Source organism: Mandrillus leucophaeus, unplaced genomic scaffold (assembly GCF_000951045.1).
Source record: "Mandrillus leucophaeus isolate KB7577 unplaced genomic scaffold, Mleu.le_1.0 Scaffold116, whole genome shotgun sequence".
NCBI lineage: Eukaryota > Metazoa > Chordata > Mammalia > Primates > Cercopithecidae > Mandrillus > Mandrillus leucophaeus.
The window spans coordinates 7,353,360-7,371,723 of record NW_012099876.1 but is presented as its reverse complement, the minus strand read 5'-3'; the positions used below and the strand labels follow the sequence as shown (position 1 = coordinate 7,371,723).

Genomic DNA, 18,364 nt, shown 5'->3' with positions numbered 1-18,364 from the left:
GTTGTATATTAAATAAAAGAGAAAATTCATGTCCATTTAATTACTTTTCTGCTCCTGTAACAACCTAACAGCAACCACCATGTAGCAGGACCCTAGCACTTTAGATGTACATTTACTCTAATTCTCTTCAGCTAAGCGGGGCTATAAAAACTTTTACAGATGTTCAGGAATAGGGGGTGGTGTGGTTCATGAAAGATGACTTGCTTTGGAGTCTGGTACTGGCTGGCACTAGGATGAATGAATGGTATGGTCTTAGCCAAATCTTTTAATTTCTCCAGGTTTTAGATTATTTGTCAATGAAATGAGACATTGGGGCTTGACTATCTTGCCAACATCAACATTCTAGAATTTGCAGAGTGTCTGCAAACTGCCTTCTAAGTAGAGTGCCTCACCATGGAGTGCAGGCGGGTTGGAGCACAGATGAAGCCTCAGTCCAACCTGGGCATTCCTGCAGCCATGTGCAGTGACCCTTGTGTATGTGAGTGCCTGTCATGTGCCCACGTATCCTGGTGGCACAAAACATACTTTACATAGATTGTCAGGACCAAGACACAGAACCTTCTTGGGGCACACCACAATAATTCCCCCACTAGCATTCACCTTAAAATGAAAGAAGTAAAAACCTTCTCAGATCTCAGGGAGGAACCTGCAGATGGACCCCTGAAAATTTAAGGCCAAGGCCATTCATGTCCATTATTGGGTTAGTCCAGACCTTAGCATTAATCCTGGCCTTGGTGAATAAGAAGTAAAAGAACCACTGTGGGGCATGAGAGAACCACACCAGACAGAGCTTCAGGGCAATGATTCCCTGGGGAGAACCTGGAACACAACTTTGAATACCTAGTCTGCCATATATTTTTTTCCTAAGAACCTGCCTTTCATTATTTCTATTTAATACCTGCTGTTCAATGTTTACATTCACTCTCTTTGTGATCCCAACGCCTCTTCAAATGTTTCCAGTTTTTTTCTAATTGATGTGGATTCCCCAGATTTATCTCATTTCATGATGTCTTCAGAATTGTGTGTTGTGCCACTATCACACTTCACACTCTCAGTAAGGAGCTCTCAGTTGTCTCACCTGGTTCGTGTCTTCCTGAATGTACCAGTGAGGGGAGCAGAGAGGGAGGGATGCACTGAGTTGTTAGCGTTTTTCCAGCAAAGTGTGGAGAGCTGAACCTTTTCAGGAGTAATGGGTTAAACAGAAATGGATGACTTGACCACTCTTTAGAACGTCGTATTCCCTATGGGCTGATCAACTGCTATCATGAGTGAACTTGAAAGGATTATTCTGGATTGGTCAGTTTTCAGGAGGCTGGTCATTTTGATTGTAGATGTGACTTTCACAGCTGGGTCAGACTCCATGTGAAGCCAAAAACTTCCTGTATGTTATAATTTTACTTTCTTCTTTCTTGGAAAGTTAATAACATTCTTTATTTTCTGACAGGCATAAAAACAACTTTGCTGTTTTCTAGTTGAGTTCCAGTATCTGGAAATGCTAGTAAGTCTGTGACATTTTCACACTGGAATTATGTGGAGTGATGTCCATGTGGGTATTGGGGAACCATGTATAATTGATCCAGGAGTTTAATTTGGCGCCAACCTTTAAAAAATTTTTACTCCACTGAAGGGCAGCTCCAAATAAGTTAATGAGTGATGGGCTATGGATTTTGCCATTTTGCCTGATTTTAGTGAGGTGGCCCTCTGGTTTGAAGTAGGTTGCCTCTCATTAATGACCTTCTCCAGAACTTTCAGAGCCTAGGGAAAGGGCTGGAGCATAAAAATATACTTCAAATTAGTCCCCAAAAGTCACCATGTCCAGTAGAAGGCTCGCAGGCCCATGGCTGGACTTCTGGGAATGTTTGGGCAATGTAACCACAGTGATGTTTATGAAATGGAATGTCCATCTCACAGTGCTCTCAAAGGTATTCTTTTTTTAAAATTTTAAGTTATTGCTCCTCTTTATTGTAAACGATGTCCTATAAAGAAGATATATGTCTACAATTGAGCTTTGAAGGAGGACCATGGAGCCAATTCCTTTTAAAGAGAATGAAGTCAAGCAGTAAATTTGCTGGTCACTCTTTTCATATGGACTGCATCTCAGCCAGCAGTTGGTCTTTGATGTTGTAACAATGGCACTGGGACCTGAGGCAGAAGAGCACCCCCGTAATACTGAAACTAGCCTGCATTCATTCCAATTTGGAGAACAATCTGCGGGATAGCACACACATCAGGGAGCCCAGAGAGTGAATTCCAGGGCTGTGGGTCATCTTTCCCAGTGAAAACCAGCCATCTCTTCTACACCATGTACCCTGCCTGCTGCGTTCTTTACTCTTTTATTAAAATTGAAGTATGATATTCCTACAGAAATATACACATATGTAACTCTACAGCTTAATAAGATTTCACAAACTGAAGACACCTATGTAACCAATGCCTAGATCAAGAGGCAAAACATCACCAGTGCCCTAGCTGCCCTCCTTGGACTCCCTTTTCATCACTTCCTTGACAAAGGTAACTCTCTTCCAACAGCACAGGTTCCTTTTTCCTGGTTTGGAACTTCACCTAAACAGAATTATCCAGCATGTACTTTACTGTGCCTGGTTTCCTTCACTCAACATTACATCTGTGAAATTGTGCATGTTGCATGTAGCTGTCATTTGTTCCTTCCCACTGTGTACACTTGACTATCTTATTATCTATTCTGTTGATGGCATTGGGGTTGTTTCCAGGTTGGGACCATTTTAAACAGTGCTGCTATGAACATTCTTTTTTAGGTCTTTGAGTGCATTAGTGAATAGATTTCTGTTGGGCACATACTCGGGTGGAATTGCTGGGTCAGGGGCATGTTGATATGTCGGCTGTGTCCCCATTCAAATCTCAATTGAATTGTATCTCCCAGAATTCTCATGTGTTGTGGGAGGCACCTCATGTGTGCTGCAGGGGCAGGGTCCTCATGGAGAACCTTTTCTAGGGCAGTGCAGAAGGGAAATGTGGGGTCGGAGCCCCCACACGGAGTCCCTACTTGGGCACTGCCTAGTAGAGCTGTGAGAAGAGAGCCACTGTTCTCCAGAACCCAGAATGGTAGATCTACTGACAGCTTGCACCATGTGCCTGGAAAAGTCGCAGACACTCAACGCACGCCAGCCCCTGAAAGCAGCTGGAGGGAGGCTGACCCTGCAAAGCCACAGGGGCAGAGCTGCCTAAGACCATGGGAACCCACCTCTTGCATAAGCGTGACCTGGATGTGAGACATGGAGTCAAAGGGGACCATTTTGGAGCTTTAAAATTTAACTGCCCTGCTGGATTTCAGACTTGGCCTGGGCCCTGTAATCCCTTTGTTTTGGCCAATTTCTTCCATTTGGAATGACTGTATTTACCCAATACCTGTACCCCCATCATATCTAGGAAATAACTAGCTTGCTTTTGATTTTACAGACTCATAGGCAGAAGGGACTTGCCTTATCTCAGATGAGACTTTGGACTGTGGACTTTTGGATTAATTCTGAAATAAATTAAGACTTTGGGGGATGGTTGGGAAGGCATGATTGATTTTGAAATGTGAGGACATGAAATTTGGAGGGGTCAGGGGTGGAATGATACGGTTTGGCTTTGTCCCCACTCAAATCTCAACTGAATTGTTTCTCCCAGAATTTCCATGTATTGTGGGAGGGACCCAGGGGGAAGCAATTGAATCATGGGGACCAGTCTTTCCCGTGCTAACTCAATGAATATCCCAGCGTTAGTTGGAAAGGTGAGAAGTTTGTTAACATAATTGTCTTCTACTGTATTACTCCTAAGAATTGTAACTCTGAGCAGGTCCTTGTTAGAAGTATGGCTGAGATGGGCACGGTGGCTCATGCCTGTAATCCCAGCACTTTGGGAGGCCGAGGCAGATGGATCACAAGGTTAAGAGATCGAGACCATCCTGGCCAACATGGTAAAACCCTGTCTCTACTAAAAATACAAAAATTAGCTGTGCGTGGTGGTGGGTGCCTATAATCCCAGCTACTCAGGAGGCTGAGGCAGTAGACTTGCTTGAACTCGGGAGATGGAGGTTGCAGTGAGTCAAGATTGTGCCGCAGCATTCCAGCCTGGGTGACACAATGGGGCTCCATCTCAAAAAAAAAAAAAAGTACAATATACAATGCACAGAGCCTGTGGAACTGCTGTCCCCAGGCATGTTCTGTTTCTCTTGTTGCATCTGGGGAAGTAAGGTAGGAAACAGTGCCCTTTTCTCAGGGAAAGTGGTCACAGGCTCAAACTGTCCAAGCCCCATGAGTGATGAATAACATATTTAACATATTTGCAGGCACAGTTCCTACTATGTAGCACACAATTTGTAAGCAGTGAAAGGGCAACCCTTCCGAAAAAAGATGGAAAGAGATGGGCGTGTGTTTCTTGACTCAGAAACAACCCTTGGTGGGAGCTGAATCATGTGCTGCCACAGCAACCCACAGGATGACATGTGGGAGCTTCCTCTAGCTCTAACTTCTCAGTGGCAGGGCCCTCTGGGACTCACCCTCCCTCTTGGCCTGACTCTGGCCCCGGAGTCAGGCTGAGCAGCTTCCCAACACAGCCCTGGTGATGTCACTATTCTTATCCCATTTTACTGAATGGGGCACAGAGATGTAGAGAAGTGTAAGGATTTTGCTTAGGGGCAGAGACTTAACTGAGGAGCAGAACTGGAATCAAAACAACTCCAAAGCCCATGACCACTTTTTGGCTAGTCTGTTGGATCTTGTGACTTGTTTTGGCTGATGAAATGGTAACAGTCATGACTGAGATATAATCCCATCACCATGAGAGAAATGTGTGGCAGGTAACCTGCTGGTCACAAAAGAATGGGAGACCCATGGCGTAAACCTAGACCCAATCCATAGCTTAAAGCCATGCCCTGCCTAGATCTACTGAACCTCAGCTGACCCACGGACCCCTGAGTGTGAGAGTACATGCTTATAACTGCAGACCACTGAGATTTGTAGTAGTTGTCCTACTGCATTATTAGGCAATAGTTGGATAACACAGGACCTGTATTAAGTGCTTTCTGGGACCTGCAACTTGTAAGAAAAACATGCATATAGACCAGTGTTTCTCAAACCATGACCTGCAGATGATTAACCTGGTGACCTTGTCAAAATACAGATTCTGTACAAAAAAATTTTGCAAACTATGCATCTGACAAAGGGCTAACATACAGAATCTAAAAGGAACTCAAACAACTCAGAAAGAAAAAACCAAATGACCTCATTAAAAAGTGGACAAAGGACATGAACAGGCATTTTTCAAAAGAGGACATACAAGAGGACAACAAACATATGAAAAAATGCTTTACATAACTAATTATCACATAAATAAAAAAATTAAAACCACAATGAGATACCATTTTACACAAGTCAGAATGGCTATTGTTAAAAAGTCTAAAAACAACATATGTTGGTGAGGACGTGGATAAAAGGGCACACTTATACACTGTTGATGGGAATATAAATAAGCATAACCTTTATAGAAAACAGTATGGAGATTTCTCAAAATACCAAAAATAGAACTACCATTCAATCCAGCAATCCCACTTCTGAGTATATATCCAAAGGGAAAGAAATCAATACATCAAAAAGATACCTGCACTCATCTGTTTATCACAGCACTATTCACAATAGCAAATACATGGAATTAAGTGTCCATCAGTGGAAGATTGGGTAAAGAAATATACCATGGAATACTACTCAGACATAAAAAAGAATGAAGTCATGTCTCTTGCAGCAACATGGCTGGTACCAGAGGCTATTATGCTAAGCGAAATAACTCAGAAACAGAAAGTCGAACACCACATGTTCTCCCTTATAAGTGGGGGCTAAACAATGGGCATACACGGACATACAAAGAGTAATCAGACATTGGGGACTCCAAAAGGTGGGAGGTGGAGGGGATGAAGGCTGAAAAATTACTCATTGGGTACGATGTTCACTACTCAGGTGATGAGTACACTAAAAGCCCAGACTTCACTACTACGCAATATATGCACCTAAGAAACCTGCACCTGTACTCCCCAAATATATATAAATAAATATTTTTAAAATGCAGATTCTAATTCAGTAGTTCTGGGCATGGCTTAAGACTCTTATTTTACAACAAGCTTTCAGGAGATGCTAATGCTGGTGGTCTGTAGACCACATTCTGGGCGCAAGGGCTGAGAAGCCATTCTGAGCTTCTTGTCTATCTCTGGGCCATGAACGCACCTAGTGAACATTTGGGCAATGGATGGGTTACCTTATATGTAAGAGAAGGACAATATTTTCCCTCATAATGAGAATCCTATGTGAGTCACTAACAATCTGTGCTCTCCTATGTCCCATGTGCCCAGAAGGTCAGAATTTCCTCAATTCATTTCTTGGGCCAAGAATTAGGAACATCTAATGGGATCTCCTCTTTTTTTTTTGAGATCAAGTTTCACTCTTGTTGCCCAGGCAGGAATGCAATGGCACAATCGTGGCCAATGCAACCTCCAACTCCCTGGTTGAAGCAATTCTCCTGCCTCAGCCTCCTGAGTAGCTGGGATTACAGGCATGCACCACCACACCCAGCTAATTTTATATTTTCAGTAGAGACAGGGTTTCTCCATGTTGGTCAGGCTGGTCTCAAACTCCTAACCTCAGGTGATCTGCCTGCCTTGGCTTCCCAAAGTGCTGGGATTACAGGCATGAGCTACCGTGCCCAGCGGGAATCTCCATTTTTATTTTTGCTCTTTCTACTCCCTGAAATTTGAAGATTCCCAGCAATAAACCTGGCTTCCAATTCATTTTGAGCTCAAAATCCATACCAGGTTTCTATGTCACAATGTAATTGAGGCCCCAGGCAGAAGATACAAAATCCATTTCTGGTTTTTAAATTTCCACTCATGGGGACTAGGAATGGGGCAAGAGAATAAAGAAATATTGGACAGCAGGATATGGGAGAAGCAGAGTTTTCTTCTGGGACACTTTTCTAGCCTGTTTTTTTTTTTTTTTTTTGGTTCAGCATCTAATTATCTAATTTTCTTTTCACAACCCCCATCATGATGGTCACTATAATCGATGTCACCACCATCACTTGGAGAATTGAGACCCATGAGACTACTTTGGGCATTCTGAAAAGAAAGGAGAATTCTTTCTAAGGAGACAGGGTCTTCTCTCCTTCTTTCAGTATTTCATAATATCCTGTAGTTCACACATTTATATTTTAACTATAGAAAAATAGCATCCTGGGATTCAACCTTCAAATTCCGTGAAGTTTTCCAAGGAAGTACCTTGATTGTTGTAGATCCTAAACACTTTATGTGAGTGTACCAAAAAGAGTTCCAGAATTTCTTAATAAGCTACACATATAACTGCTATATGATCCAACCATTCTGCTCCAAAGTATTCACCCAAGAGAAATGAAAGCAAATGTTCACACAAATGCTTATACCCGAATGTTCACAGCATGTTTAATAGTTGCCAAATAGGAAATAACCTAAATGAGTCAATGGGTAAGCATATTGTGGTATAGCCACACAATAGAATATTAATTGGTAATAAAAACAAACAAGTTCTCTATGCACAAAACAACGTGAATGAATCTCAAAATTATTATGGTGAGCAAAGAAGCCATATCATGCAATGCTATGCATTCTGTATTCCACATATATAAAAGTCTAGGAAATCCAACACTAATCTGCAGTGAGAGAAGGCAGATCAGTGGTTGCCCGGAGACTGCTGAAGCTCACAGAGGAGCACAAGGAAACTTTTCAGATGGTAGATTTATTCATCATCTTGACTATGGTGATGGTTTTACAGGTGTCAGTATTGTCACATTTTTCATTTAAATATGTACAGTTTATTAGTTGTTAATTGCACTTTGACAAAGCTGTATTTTAAAAAAATAATAAAATGACTGCCACTCTTCTCCTCCTGTCCTCACTGCTATCTCCCAGGGTTACCTGTGAGGCAAGGCATGTCGGCTATTTGTTTCTTTGTCCTTGGTGAAAATATTCTATCCGGACGCTTGTGGGAGGGAGTTAACACTGGGGTGGGCTATGACCATTTCCAGCTTTCTCTGCATTCTTCATATAGATTTTGGACATATTTTGTTATTTTTGAAAATAGATAAGTGGTGTCCAGAAGACATCAATAGCCCATTGCATTCAAAGTCTACCTGACCTTTTCCAGGTCACTGCTCTTGAATATCTGGTGACTGCGGTACTCAAAACTACAAATTGGGCAGCTCAGAGACCCAAACTTGAAGACAGAACTCTTCTATTCCATGAACCACACAGTACTATCTCTTCCATGGAGAATGCGGGTGTTGCTGTCTAATGGATGTGTGTCAGCCATGGAGAGTGCTCTGTGCAAGATGATTGGGTTTACTGAAATGTGCATGAGTCAGGCCAACAGGAAGAAGGGGTAGTTAACCTACTGTTTTTACTTCTACTCGGTTTACAAAGATAACTTTCCAGGGACACATGCTGGTCTGTGCTTAGGGAGTTGATGCTAAGCTATTTGTGTCAAGGCACCTTAGCCTCTGCTTATTTCAGGCATTACAGGACAATCCCACATGCCTCTGAGGCCTCCCCATTGTCACTCATCCTCCCACCTAACATAGTAAAGGACCATGGGATCAGCATCTCAGGAGAAAAAGGACCCACTAGGTCTCTAAACACCAAGAATTTGTAGGCTTTGCCTGGGCGTGACTTTTGCAACCCATCTCTGCAATTTTGGAATTTCCCTCTTCCTGACTGCTCTGGGAGTGCATGGGATAGCTGGTTCTTTTGCTGCCTGCAGTGCATCTCTCTGAGGCTAACAGACTTCCTTGCTGTTAATGACAACAACAAGCAGGTGCCTCATGGAAACTCTGCTCTGTTACCTTTTTGGAGACTTCCTATATTGTTACTACCTAGAGGAGTATCCATTATCATCATGACTACCATTTGGGTGTGGTTCATTTAGTGTGGGTTTTCCCAGAAGCAGACCCTGAGACAAAGAACAAGTAATTTATTTGAGAGATGACCCCAGAAATCTCTGGTAGGGGAAGAGGAAGGCAGGCAGGGAAGAGAAAGAGCCAGAAGGGTACATTATCAAGACAGGGACCACAGTGGGCAGTGAGTGTTTAGTCCCAAGAGAAACACTGGGCATAAGAAGCATATTGGTTTTGTCAGCACTGGACGTGATCTAAACTCTTGACTGATAAGCCACAGCAGGAAATAAATTAAGTTTTATGTATTTATGTTCAGTTTCTTACAATTCTTATAAAAAGGAATTGTATAAGGTTTAAATAACATGCAAAGTGAAGTTTTTTTGTTCTTTTCTTTTTATTTTCTACAACACATTCCCTTGCTGTTTGTTTGAACCCACTACATATAATCTGGGCACTAAACCGACACCCCCATCCCATCTCTAAATGATCTCCTGTCTTTGGGGGATGAGTAGAGACAGAGGGACACTCTTAGCTATCATTGGGGAAAGGGGCTTCATTGTCATCCTTTTCTTTACAAATCATAACATTTATAAAGGGTAAAATTTGTAAACCCTAAGCCAAGGTTTGCAAAAGACAGATGCTCTCAGAAGATAAGAGAAACATAATAGAACCACAGAAAGCACTAAAATGTTTTACAATAAGACTAGTGAAGACAAGTTAAAGAAACTGAGATAATGGAATTTGGAAATGACAAAGGAGCTATTACATAATAATCTTCAAGTTCTGCAGGAGAAGTTTCTTGAAAAGAATGCAGCCACCTGTTCATGAACACTGGGAAGAAAAAAAAGTGAACAAAGTGAACAAGAAATTAACATGTAGCATAAAGGATTTAATGGGCATATCAGAAGAAAAATGTTCTGATATTAAGAGCTGTTAAAAACCCTTGTATGACATATGGAAAATGTTATTGAGATTATTTGCTTTGTAAGTTTAAAACCAAAACAGATTCTTCTTGACCAAATGCATAGACATCTGAGGATGCCTCCAAACCTCAAAGATTAATGCCTTTTAAACTATGGGTAGAAGTGAATAAATGAAGGAGCAGCACAAATGATAGAATTTTATTTTGGTTTATATAAAGGAAAATAAAATTAAGAAATAGAACTATAGTGTTTCAGCTCAAGGTGGCTGACCAAGGTGGCATTTACCTCTTTTCTATTTATTAATTCTATGGAGGAGGTAGAAGAAATATGAGTCAATCTACAACAGAACTGGAAAGCTGAAAGAAGGGCCAACCACAGAAGAGAGAGAGGGATTTCTGGTAGATATGAAACAAGTGGCAACCGATTGAAAGTGAAGCACTACAGAGCTGAGAAAAGGAAAGTGAGATCTCTAAAAAGTCAGTTTCCCTAGAAGAATTGCCACAATAATATCAAGAACAGAGACTACGTCAGCCTTACTACTAGAAATTTACTCACAAGAAATGAAAACATAGGTCCACAGAAAGGCTTGTGTAAAAATACCAACATGGTCTTACTCATAATATGCAAAGCAACGGAAACAAACCAAACGTCCATTGATGGGAATATACAAATTGTGATAGAGTTACACAGTGGACTATCATTTAGCAATAAAAGAGAGAAATCTACTGTAATACACAACATAAACGAATCTCAAAAACTATGTTTAATGAAAGAAGCCAGGCGCACAGAAAAACGCAAACAGTACATTTCCATTTATGTGAAAGTCTGGAACAGGCGAAACTAATCTATGGTAATGGAAGCCAGAATGGTTGCCTCTGGAAGGAGTAAATTGCCTACAATTCTGCACCGGAAGACTTTCTGGGTGATGGGGAATGTTCTATATCCTAATTTTGGTGGTAACTATATAGGCATATACAACTGTAAAAATGAAACTGAACCCTTAAGATTCATCCATTTTATCGTATGTAAATTATATATAGTTAAAAAAAAACTTTAAAAAATGCAGAGAGAGAGAAGAGAAGAAAGATAAGGAAAAAGGAAAGGAAGATAAAAAAGGAAGAAAAAGGAAAGAAAGGGAAGGGAAAAGAAGGGGAGAAAAGAGGCTATAAAAGTTAGGAGAAAAGGCTGAGGGCAGGAAGTGGTAGAGCTATTTCATTCAGTCCTGGGTTTCAGAGTGGCTAAGTTTGACATTTGCATCTGATATTTACTATGAGCGTTCAGTTATGAAATATTCCTAAACAAGACACTGGGGTTGAAATAGCCAGAAGAATGCCTCAAGACATAAGACACAATTAAAAAGCAGAAATAAAAGTATGAGAAGAAAAATTAAGAGACATTAAAGATGGATCTTGAAATCTCAATCTCAATGTTAGTTTCAATCTCTAACAGGAGTTCCAGAAAAAGAGTTCAGGGATATTGGAAATACCAAAGATATAACTAAAGAAATTTTTTCAAGCTGGAGACAAAGTTGGGACTTCAGAATGAAAGGGTTCACCATATGCTGAACAGGACTAACAGCTAAAGCCCTGAATCTAAACACAACCTGGTAAAAATTTCTGAACATTATGAATAAAGGAAAACTCATAAAAGCATCAAGTTTTTAAAAAATCACCTACAAAGAAATGGTATTAGGCTTCTCATCTGAAATATGAGATAGTATAAAAAATTAAATTGTATGGCGTAAAATTCTTAGTGGAGAAATAAGATAGAAGACAGCCAACTGCCAAATTAGCATTTAATTTTGAGAATCAAATAAAGATATGTCTAAAGATATAGGTTCTCACAGAGTTTATAATTAATAAATTATCTCTGAAAAAATTTTTGAAACTGTGTTTTAGCAAAACAAAAGATGAAAGTATGAGATTGAAGAAGCAGCAGCAGGCCAGACACAGTGGCTAACACCTGTAATCCCAGCACTTTGGGAGGCCGGGGCAGGCAGATCACCTGAGATCAGATCACCTGAGATCATAAAAGAGAGAAATCTACTCGAGATCAGCCTGGCCAACATGGTGAAACCGTGTCTCTACTAAAAATACAAAAATTAGCTGGGCATAGTGGCGGGTACCTGTAATCCCAGCTACTTGGGAGGCTGAGGCACGAGAATCGCTTGAACCCAGGAGAGGGAGGTTGCAGTGAGCCGAGATCACACCACTGCACTCCTGGACTCCAGCCTGGGCAACAGAGCTAGACTCCATCTCAAAAGGCAGCAGCTAGATAAATCAGTAAATCTTAGAATTAAGTCTAAATAATTATTGGGAGTATATTAAAACTGGTAAGAATTGATTCCCAAAATAGACATACTAAAAGAAAAGAAAGAAAAAAGAAAGAAAGATGAAAAGAAATATTCTAGCACTAAAATTTCAGAAGATTAAAAAATTAGAGATAGTATACAGACAAGACAGAGAATCTTGCATCTAGCATGTCAGAATCTTGTTTATGTGGTGGGTTTAGGTTATAGATAATGGTTGACTCTCAGCATTAACAGAAAAGTGTTAGTTCAATTATGTTTGTTAAAATGTCAAACATAATAGAAATAGAACAGATAACTTTCAAAACTTGATAAAAATTTAAAAAAGTAATATTTAAATACTTATCAAATGGCCAGGCGTGGTGGCTCATGCCTGTAATCCCAACTCTTTGGGAGGCTGAGGCAGGGGATCACTTGAGTCCAGGATTTGAGACCTGCCTGGGCAACATGGTGAAACCCTGTCTGTACAAAAAATACAAAACTTAGCTGGGCATGGTGGTGAGCACCTGTAGTCACAGCTACTTGGGAGGTGGAGGTGGCAGGATCACTTGAGCCTGGGAGGTGGAGGTTGCAGTGAGCTGAGATCATGCCACTGCACTCCAGCCTGGGCAACAGAGCAAGACTCCATTTAAATAAACAAATAAATAAATACTTATCAAATGATTAAATGCCAAGCTCTAATAACACATTTAGCATGCATTCAATGTTCTAATCCTTACAATAATACTGAGAAATAGTTGCTATATATCTATTTTACAGATGAGAAAATCTAGACATAGAGAGGCTAATCCTCTTGCCAAAGATGATATAAATAAATTGAAGGTGAGAGTGAGAGAGGAAAAATAAAAATAAATAAAAATGTTAGAATAGCAAATAAAATGAAAAAAATTCTAATTTATCAATAATCACAATAAATACAAATGGGTTAAATGCACTGATGCTTTGCATAAACAAGTATAATTTAGCTATAGCTTATTAATAAGAAATATATTTAAATGAAAAAGTTGGGCCAGGTGCGGTGGCTCACGCCTGTAATCCCAACGCTTTGGGAGGCCGAGGCGGGCAGATCATGAGGTCAGGAGATTGAGACCATCTTAGCTAACACGGTGAAATCCAGTATCTACTAAAAATACAGAAAATTAGCCAGGAGTGGTGGCATGCGCCTGTAGTCCCAGCTACTCGGGAGGCTGAGGCAGGAGAATGGTGTGAACCTGGGAGGCGGAGCTTGCAGTGAGCCAAGATTGTGCCACTGCACTCCAGCCTGGGTGACAGAGTGAGATTCCATCTCAAAATAAATAAATAAATTTGAAAAAAATAAAAGTCAAAAAAAGTTTGAAAATAAAGGTTGTAAAAGACACCCAAACAAATTCTAAAAGGAAGAAAGAGCAGAAGTTGTAATATTAATATGACACAAAAAACTATTCAAGACTAAAGGCAATAAAAGAGATAAAGAATTCCACCTTGATAAAAATACAGTCACCAAAAAGGACACTTTATGTCCTTGCACTATGGGTTCTAAAAATGTAAATCAAAAATTAGGAGAACAAAGATAAAAAGATGCCTACAATTCCTCCCTGTACACATGCTCTTCTTTAATGTGACTTTGCTGCTCCTCCCATCAAGACGTGGAATCTATTTCCTGTCCACTAGAATCTAAGTAACCACGTGATTTGTTTGGCTAATAGAATACAGCTGAAATGATGTGCAAACTCATCCAGACGTCTTGCAATTTCTGCTTTTATTCTGTTGCTGCTCTGAGTCCACCATGTAAAGATATATGAGCTAGACTCCTTAAGGATGAGAGATTATATGGAGAGCAAACCTAGGTGACAGCAAGCACCAACTATCAGACAAATGAGTGAAGTATTTTTGAACCACCTAGCCCACATGAAGCCAACAGATGACTACAGCTACATGAGTAATATAAGGTGAAATCACCAGAAGAACCACTCAGCTGAGCCCAAGCAAGGTGCTGTTATACAAATTCATGAGGAAATAAAATGGTGGTTGTGTTAAGTCACTAAATTTTAGGGTGGGTTATTCTGCAGCAATAGCTAGGTGAGACAATTGTTCATCATTTAAAGAAAAAAATCCAGTAAAAGTAATCAGCCCAACTGGAAAATGAGCAGGTAAGTCACAAAATAAGAAACACAAATGGCTGTTGACTTTCTTGTATTAAGTACAGATAAATTATGCTTTTGCTTCTACTGCTGTAAGTAGCTTGGATGAACTCCTAAATCCAAAGCAGTGAATACAAGAAGCTAAGCTGTTTTATTGAAGGCAATAGGGGGATGAAAGATGGGAAGTGCTCATAAAGATGATAGTTAGGAAATAGAGAACAGAGACATTTTACTACATTCCAGAGTTTGGTTTGCTTTAATGTTACTGTAAAAATAATCAAATTGGTGTTTTATAATACTTGCTTAAATCTCACTGCCTTAACGAGTTCTGGCTTACTACTAAAAATATATAGAAATTCATGACTCTAAAACTGACTGAGATTTAGTGGAAAGGCAATCATTTGAATTTCAGACAAAGGAGATACCTTTATTAGTGCTATTATTGCCTATGGATTCTATATTTTGTCTTCCAGACTACTTTTATTATATATCTATATCTATATCCATGTCTGTGTTTTCTCATTAACATTAACTAAATATATGTGAAAGAACTAATCTGAGTATCTGATTAATATGAGACATACTTATTCTAATGAAATAAGATTCAAAAGCAAAAAAAAGTTGATGTTTTCATGCATTTTAATGCAGCTATTGCACACAGTTGTCTAATTTCTTACTAGATAATGTAAAAATACTGAAAACAGTTCAAAGACTAACATTTTTATGTTCATCAGCCAGTTAACCAATATGGATAGTGTACTCAAAACATTTTACTGCCACCTCGTAACATTGTACCTATCAATGTTTTGAGCACACTCACGCATACTAGGGGAGACAGTCATACAAAGAGTCAAAAATGTAACCCCTAGTATGCTGAAACTACAAAAAAACTTAGATAATATTTATACATATATGTGTATGTATGTATATATAATGTGTATATATATACATATATGTCATAGTTAACACAGTAAGAATGTCAAGATACATTTGAAAATGTAAATTGTTAAAAGTGTTTCTCTCTCGAGTGTATGACTTTATCCAGAACTTGCAATAGAAGTATGCTTCAAATAGCTCCCCACTATAAAATAACAAAAATAAATTAAGAAGCTTCTAGCTGTGCAACCTTGGGCAAATTACCTAACCTCAGTTTCTCCATTTGAAACAGGAATAATGATAGTACTCAATTCATGGGATTTTTGTGAGGATTAAGAAAGCTAATATGTCTAAAGCGCTAAGAACAGTGCCTGCCACATAAAAGGCACTTAATAAATCTTAGCTATTATTGTTGCTTTTCTTACTACTTTATTGGGTGTCCTTGATATGTCCTTAAATAAGAATGTGTCTCTTTTTAAATGAATCCAAACATACTACAATTCGGGTAAATAAGCCCACCATTGCATATTTCTAAGACAACCTTATATTTTAGAAGGTTGTACACAGAGACAAAAACAATAAAAATGATGTATATGGATTGATTAATTTTCTGATTATGAAGAAGGATTTTAGTAGCTCAGGACAGCATAGAACCAACAAATTTAGATGATGTTTAAGACTTGGGTTTATAATGTCTGGTAAAAAGAAAGAATACAGTGTCCACAGTTTTGTCTTCAAATACACCTGCTACTGGCAAATTCACTTTCTGGGGCCTGAAAATGATGGACTAATAAATGTCTTTTGCAGACCTCCTCATTTGGCAGAACATTCTTCATTTGACTTATAAAACCTTTGCAGAGTCAGAGGGCCAAAGAAATAACTTTGGTCAGGAAGAGTATAAAACTTTTATAATAACAAATTACAAAACAGCAAAATTATGAACTAAACTGCTAAACTCATCATTCTGCTTGGAAAAGTGTGTGCATTGAGTGGACAGTATCACCGAACACTATTACAAGATAAGCTGAAGCTGGTGGATTAGCAGCTACTTGGGACTCAGATATTTCTAGGAGCATAACTCTTTCTAAATCCCCCATTTGTTCTGTCCTCTTGGGGCAGTTCTTCAGCCAAAGCCCCTTTTGAGAATTCAGTCCACTTCCCTTTTAGAACTGCCACTTCCACCAGCTGCTTCTCTCATTACCTTACTGTTCAAGCGGAAAAGGCCAACCCCGGGTTATTCTAATGATAGCAAACACCTCATAAAGAAATCTGCCAAATTTACTTTTCCACAGAACATCATTTCTATGGCTTTTCATGAGTCCATGAGGAAAAAAGCATCATGTATAAAATATAACTTCCAGAAATCTTGAAGATATTAAGAATTATCCCTACAGTGTTATATTGGTGGGTGCCCCAGTCTACAGGATAGTGGCATCTTCAACTTCCCCATAGAAATTCCCTCAGTCTGTCACTGTACCTAGCTATCCACGGGAGAAGATGAGAGATCCCACAAAGTTAGGACATTTTTAGAAATATCTCAAAGTTAAAACAACTTTAAGCTTTGGGGTGTGTACTTTTCTACTGTTGGTTTTGTTCTTGCGTGTAATAATCACCTTGCTTTAGTCTATCCTGGTAGAGACAAAATTTGGTGTAGTTAATCGAGAGTTTGGAATGTCTGACCTTTGACAAGTTTTTTAACCTCGCTATATCTCAGTTTTTGCATCTGTAAAGGGGCTATATTAACAGTACCATGTCTCATAAGATTATGGTTAAATTAAGTGAGTTAGATTCTGTAAAGCACTTAAAACGGTGGCACATAGTAAACACAATGGAAGTGTTTTATGAGTTTTCTCTTACGGTAAAGTTTCGCTACAAATTGTATAAAGATGTAAAAAATGAATTATCAAAGGCAATGACTATAAAGTCCTTTGGGAACAATGAATAATGCTTATTTCGTTTTATTTATTTATTTATTTGTTTTTTTTGAGACAGAGTCTCGCTCTGTCACCTAGGCTGGAGTGCAGTGGCGTGATCTCAGCTCACTGCAACCTCCCAGGTTTAAGCAATTCTCTTGCCTTAGCCTCCCAAGTAACTGGGACTACAGGCGTGTGCCACCACGCCCGGCTAATTTTTGTATTTTTAGTAGAGATGGGGTTTCACCATGTTGGCCAGGATAGTCTCCAACTCCTGGCCTCAGGTGATCCACCCGCCTCTGCCTGCCAAAGTGCTGGGATCACAGGCGTGAACCACTGCGCCTGGTTTGAGCTGATTTTAGGAGCCAAAGAATCCCCTCTGCCTCCTGGGAAAATCCCTGTTTACTTTTGCCTATGCTCCAAGTTTACAGTTGTCCCACCCCTAGACTCAAGGAAAGGTGCTAAGGTAGCGGCAGGAAATGCCTAGCTGGGCAATTCTATTCAGAAGTCAGAACTCACATTGTGTCTGACCGTCCACTATGCCCTCCCCTTGCCCTAAAGCTGAAATGGATAAACAGAATCCCATTGCTAAAGCGACCTTCAAAGGGGAAGATCCTTGGGAGAAAGACTTTGCTACGAGTTTAAAAGCCCCAGGTAACACTGGCCCAAATCACTACCAGTGCCTTCACTGCACCTTCCCCACGACCAAGGGGGCAACCGGGGGACCTCAGGCGAGGCCTCTGGAGGAACACTGGAAGCAAGGGAACCCTGAGGGTGAGGAGGGGGTGCCTGGCTATTCTCCTTGGGAAATTATGTCCTGACCTTTGGCATTGCTTCCTGAAGGGGTAGACTCCCGGAGTTCTTTCTCCCAAAGACTTCAGGGATATCATCATGTGAAGTCTCCTTGCGTCCCTCCAGCCTCGAGTAACATTACTCAGCCTCCGAAGGGCAACGAAAGACTGGTAGCACCCCCAAGCAAGCATATCTCCACACTTCCTCTGCTCATCCCAAACCTCGCTCCCTCCCACCTCCTCACCAACTCTGCACCTGACCCGTGACCGACAGAACTGAAGGAGCGCAGCTGGCAGACTTGGAAGCCGGGTGCAGCCTCCAGGCACGTGCCCCCGCTCCGCCTCTGCCTAAGTCAAGTGGCCCGGGCAAAACTACTACCAAAACAGTTGCTCTTAGGTGGGGCGGGGGACCCGCCTCCTTGCATCCACCAGGCACTAGCTCAGCACCCCCGCCCCACAAACCATCCCCGCAGCCGCGCACGCCCCTCTCCGGCGGCGCACTCAC

The 18,364-nt window shown here is 40.4% G+C and overlaps 1 long non-coding RNA gene across 1 annotated transcript; it reads left to right on the top strand.

Annotated features, from left to right (window-relative positions):
• Positions 1-380: 380 nt before the first annotated feature.
• On the top strand, positions 381-2,636 carry LOC105553009. Its single transcript, XR_001008093.1, has 3 exons — positions 381-615; positions 961-1,081; positions 1,947-2,636. It is a non-coding gene; the product is annotated as an uncharacterized LOC105553009 (long non-coding RNA).
• Positions 2,637-18,364: the final 15,728 nt, after the last annotated feature.